The 5942-nt window shown below is 39.5% G+C and overlaps 1 pseudogene; it reads right to left on the bottom strand.

Moving 5' to 3' along the window:
- Positions 1-5447: 5447 nt before the first annotated feature.
- Positions 5448-5549, bottom strand: LOC112781609 (small nucleolar RNA R71; annotated as a pseudogene).
- Between the last annotated feature and the right edge of the window lie 393 nt (positions 5550-5942).

Here is a 5942-nt window from a genome sequence, read left to right as displayed (position 1 = left end):
GTTTTCCATGAATTGAATCTTGAATGATTAAAATAGTTAGTAAGAAAAGTCAATCCGAAAAATAGATATCTCTGAAGCCTTAACTGTTTCTCCATATATTATTCACTATTTGTTTATTGCTTGTGGTGCACGAAATTATGATCATCAATGGCGCCAACAGCTTGGTACGCACAATTGTAATCTTAATTCTTTATCACACTTCGCACAACTAACCAGCAAGTGCACTGGGTCGTCTAAGTAATAAACCTTACGTGAGTAAGGGTCGATCCCACGGAGATTGTCGGCTTGAAGCAAGCTATGGTCATCTTGTAAATCTCAGTCAGGCAGATTCAAATGGTTATGGAGAATTGATAATTAAAATATGAATAAAATATAAAATAGGATAGAGACACTTATGTAATTCATTGGTAGGAATTTCAGATAAGCGTATGAAAATGCTTTGTTCCTCCTAAACTTCTGTTTTCCTATTGCCTTCTTCCAATCATTCATACTCCCTTCCATGGCAAGCTTTATGTTGGGCATCATCGTTGTCAATGGCTACTTCCCATCCTCTCAGTGAAAATGTTCCAAATGCGCTGTCACCGCACGGCTAATCATCTGTCAGTTCTCGATCATGTTGGAATAGGATCCATTGATCCTTTTGCGTCTGTCACACGCCCAACACTCGCGAGTTTGAAGCTCGTCACAGTCATCTCTTCCCAGATCCTACTCGGAATACCACAGACAAGGTTTAGACTTTTCGGACCTCAGGAATGGCCGCCAATAATTCTAGCCTATACCACGAAGGTTCTAATCTTAGATTAGAAACCCAAGAGATACACATTCAAGCTTGATTGCATGTAGAACGGAAGTGGTTGTCAGGCATGCGTTCATAGGTGAGAATGATGATGAGTGTCACAGATCATCACATTCATCAAGTTGAAGAACGAATGGATATCTTAGAGAAGAAGTAGGCGTGAATTGAATAGAAAAACAGTAGTACTTTGCATTAATTCATGAAGAACAGCAAAGCTCCACACCTTAATCTATGGTGTGTAGAAACTCCACCGTTGAAAATACATAAGAACAAGGTCTAGGCATGGCCGAATGGCCAGCCCTCATAAAGGTCTAAGATAGCATAAGACTAATCAAAGATCTAAAGTCTCAAAATACAATAGCAAAAGATCCTATTTATAGAAAACTAGTAGCCTATGGTTACAAAAATAAGTAATTAATGCAGAAATCTTCTTACGGGCCCACTTGGTGTGTGCTTGGGCTGAGCATTGAAGCTTTCACGTGTAGAGACTTTTCTTGGAGTTAAACGCCAGCTTTTGTGCCAGTTTGGGCGTTTAACTCCAGCTTTTATGCCAGTTCTGGCGTTTTGACGCCAGAATTTCTATGCTGACTTGGAACGCCGGTTTGGACCATCAAATCTCGGGCAAAATATAGACTATTATATATTGCTGAAAAGCCCAAGATGTCTACTTTCCAACGCAATTAAGAGCGCACCAATTGGGCTTCTGTAGCTCCAAAAAATCCACTTCGAGTGCAGGGAGGTCAGAATCCAACAGCATCTGCAATCCTTTTTCAGCCTCTGAATCAGATTTTTGCTTAGGTCCCTCAATTTCAGCCAGAAAATACCTGAAATCACAGAAAAATACACAAACTCATAGTAAAGTCCAGAAATGTGATTTTTATTTAAAAACTAATAAAAACATAATAAAAACTAACTAAAATATACCAAAAATAATGCCAAAAAGCGTATAAATTATCCGCTCATCACAACACCAAACTTAAATTGTTGCTTGTCCCCAAGCAACTGAAAATCTAATAGGATAAAAAGAATAGAATATGCAATGAATTCCAAAAACATCTATGAAGATCAGTCTTAATTAGATGAGCGGGGCTATTAGCTTTTTGCTTCTGAACAGTTTTGGCATCTCACTTTATCCTTTGAAGTTCAGAATGATTGGCGTCTATAGGAACTCAGAATTCAGATAGTGTTATTGATTCTCCTAGTTCAGCATGTTGATTCTTGAACACAGCTACTTTATCAGTCTTGGCCGTGACCCTAAACATTTTATTTTCCAGTATTACCACCGGATACATAAATGCCACAGACACATAACTGAGTGAACATTTTCAGATTGTGACTCAGCTTTACTAGAGTCCCCAACTAGAGGTGTCCAGAGCTCTTAAGCACACTCTTTTTGCTTTGGACCACGACTTTAACCGCTCAGTCTCAAGTTTTCACTTGACACCTTCATGCCACAAGCACATGGTTAGGGACAGCTTGGTTCAGCCGCTTAGGCCAGGATTTTATTCCTGTGGGCCCTCCTATCCACTGATGCTCAAAGCCTTGGATCCTTTTTATTTCACCCTTGCCTTTTGGTTTAAAGGGCTATTGGCTTTTTCTGCTTGCTTTTTCTTTTTCTCTTTTTTTTTCTTCTCTTTTTTTTTGCCATTTTTTTTGCATATATATTTTTTTTTCTACATGCTCTTCACTGCTTTTTCTTGCCTTAAGAATCATTTTTATGATTTTTCAGATCACCAATAACATTTCTCTTTTTCCATCATTCTTTCAAGAGCTAACAATTTTAACATTCGTGAACAACAAATTCAAAAAATATGCACAGTTCAAGCATTCATTCAGAAAGACAAAAGTACTGCCACCACATCAAAATAACTAAACTGTTTTAAAATTCGAAATTCATGCACTTCTTTTTCTTTTTCAATTAAAAACATTTTTCATTTAAGAAAGGTGATGGATTCATATTCATAGCTTTAAGGCATAAATGATCATGTAATAAAGACACAAACATAGATAAACATAAAGGATAAAAATTCGAAAAACAGAAAATAAAGAACAAGGAAATTAAAGAACGGATCCACCTTAATGATGGCAGCTTGTTCTTCCTCTTGAAGATCTTATGGAGTGCTTGAGCTCCTCAATATCTCTTCCTTGCCTTTATTGCTCCTCTCTCATAACTCTTTGGTCTTCTCTAATTTCATGGAGGAGGATAGAATGCTCTTGGTGCTCCACCCTTAGTTGTCCCATGTTGGAACTTAATTCTCCTAGGGAGGTGTTGATTTGCTCCCAATAGTTTTGTGGAGGAAAATGCATCCCTTGAGGTATCTCAGGGATTTTATGATGAGGAATTTCCTCATGCTCTTGTCCATGAGTGGGATCTCTTGTTTGCTCCATCCTTTTCTTAGTGATGGGCTTGTCCTCATCAATGAGGATGTCTTCCTCTATGTCAATTCCAGCTGAATTGCAAAGGTGACATATAAGATGAGAGAAGGCTAACCTTGCCAAAGTAGAAGACTTGTCTGCCACCTTGTAAAGTTCTAAGGATATAACCTCATGAACTTCTACTTCCTCTTCAATCATGATGCTATGGATCATGATAGCCCGGTCTATAGTAACTTCAGACCAGTTGCTAGTGGGAATGATTGAGCGTTGGATGAACTCCAACCATCCCCTAGCCACGGGCTTGAGGTCATGCCTTCTTAGTTGAACCGGCTTTCCTCTTGAATCTCTCTTCCATTGAGCGCCCTCTTCACAAATGTCTCTGAGGACTTGGTCCATCCTTTGATCAAAGTTGACCCTTCTAGTGTAGGGGTGTGCATCTCCTTGCATCATTGGCAAGTTGAATGCCAACCTTACATTTTTCGGATTGAAATCTAAGTATTTCCCCCAAACCATTGTAAGCCAATTCTTTGGATCCGGGTTCACACTTTGATCATGGTTCTTGGTGATCCATTCATTGGCATAGAACTCTTGAACCATTAAGATTCCGACTTGTTGAATGGGGTTGGTGAGAACTTCCCAACCCCTTCTTCGAATCTCATGTCGGATCTCCGGATATTCACCCTTTTTGAGCTTGAAAGGGACCTCGGGGATCACTTTCTTCTTGGCCACAACTTCATAGAAGTGGTCTTGATGCACCTTTGAGATGAATCTCTCCATCTTCCATGACTCGAAGGTGGAAGCTTTTGCCTTCCCTTTCCTCTTTCTAGAGGTTTCTCCGGCCTTTGGTGCCATAAATGGTTATGGAAAAATAAAAAGCAATGCTTTTACCACACCAAACTTAGAAGGTTTGCTCGTCTTCGAGCAAAAGAAGACTGAAGAGAGTAGAGGGAGAAGAAATAGAGGAGATGGAAGGGGGTAGTGTTTCGGCCAAGGGGGTGAAGTAGTGTTTAAGATGTGTGAAAATGAAGGAGTGAAGATGGGTTTATATAGGAGTGGAAGGACGGTTTGGGTTCGGCCATGTATGGGTGGGTTTGGGAGGGAAAGTGTTTTGAATTTGAATGGTGAGGTAGGTGGGGTTTATGATGGGTGGATGTGGATTGGTGAAGGGTTTATGGAGAAGAGTATTATGAAAAGGTGTGAAGAAGAGAGAGAGTGAGTTGAGGTTGGTGGGGATCCTGTGGGGTCCACAGATCCTGAGGTGTCAAGGATTTCTCATCCCTGCACCAATTAGGCGTGCAAAGCGTCCTCTGCTACCAATCCTGGCGTTAAATGCCAGGTTGCTGCCCATTTCTGGCGTTTAACGCCAGCTTCTTGCCCTTTTCTGGCGTTCTTTTCTTATTATTTATTCTTCTTTTAATATTTCATTTTTTTAGGCGCCTCTGCTTTAGTTTTCATTATATTTGTCCCTAATTTTCAAATATTGTAGTATTTGTTTTTTTCTTAATTTCTAAAATTAAGTTTGGTGTTCCCTAGTTATTTTTATTTTAATTTTTCTCCTTTCTTTAGCTCCATAATTTTGAAAATTTTGTCCTAAATTTACTAGCAATTTTTGAATTTTATTTAATTATTTTATTTAGTATTTTTATTTTATTATTTTACACAGGTTACCTCACTGGGAATTCTCTGCACTCTGACGTAGAGAATCTCATCTTTTCTTGTCTTCTATCTGTTTATGAGTAGGAACAGGGATAAGGAATCTCTGTTAGACTTTGATCCTGAACCTGAAAGAACTTTTAGGTGGCGTTTACAATAAGCAAGACTTTACAAGGCTGCAGAGTCCAACATGGATCATAATAATCATGCTGCTAATGCCAATGTGGCAAATCCAATTGGGAATGAGGAACCTAGAAGAGTGCTTGGCTCTTACACTGCTCCTAATGCAGATCTTTATGCAAAAGGCATTGTGGTACCTCCCATAGCGGCAAACAATTTTGAACTGAAGCCTCAGCTTGTCACTCTTGTGCAACAAAATTGCCAGTATCATGGACTTTCTTAGGAAGATCCGAATCAATTTATTTCTGATTTTCTGCAGATTTGTGACACTATGAAGACCAATGGAGTGAATACTGAGGTGTACAAACTCATGCTCTTCCCATTTGCTGTGAGGGATAGAGCAAAGTTGTGGTTAGATTCTCAATCCAAGGAGAGTCTGGATACTTGGGATAAGGTTGTCACCGGATTTCTGACTAAATGTTTCCCACCTCAAAAGCTGACTAAGCTAAGGGTGGAGGTTCAGACATTCAGACAGAAAGATGGTGAGACCCTTTATGAAGCTTGGGAGAGATTCAAGCTACTGACTAGGAAATGCCCTTCGGACATGTTCTCTAGATGGACTCAGCTGGATATCTTTTATGAGGGTTTATGTGAAATGTCCAAGATGCGCTTGGATAATTCTACAGGTGGTTCTTTGCACATGAAGAAGACACCAGAGGAGACTATGAGCTTATTGAGTTGGTTGCTAAGAACCAATACTTATATTCCTCCAATAGGAATCCTTTGCACTCTGAGACCTCTCAGAAGAGAGGCATGTTGGAAGTGGAAGCTGTTAATGCTCTTCTTGCTCAGAACAAGCTTATGTCTCAGAAAATAAATCTACTTACTCAACAGATGAGTGGAATGCAAGTTTCAGCTGTCAACACTCAGAATGCACCTCAAGAGGTCCCTTATGCCATGACAGGTAATTTTATGCCAAATGAGAATTATAATTATG

Source organism: Arachis hypogaea, chromosome 19 (genome assembly GCF_003086295.3).
Source record: "Arachis hypogaea cultivar Tifrunner chromosome 19, arahy.Tifrunner.gnm2.J5K5, whole genome shotgun sequence".
NCBI lineage: Eukaryota > Viridiplantae > Streptophyta > Magnoliopsida > Fabales > Fabaceae > Arachis > Arachis hypogaea.
This window is presented reverse-complemented; position numbering and strand designations above follow the sequence as displayed.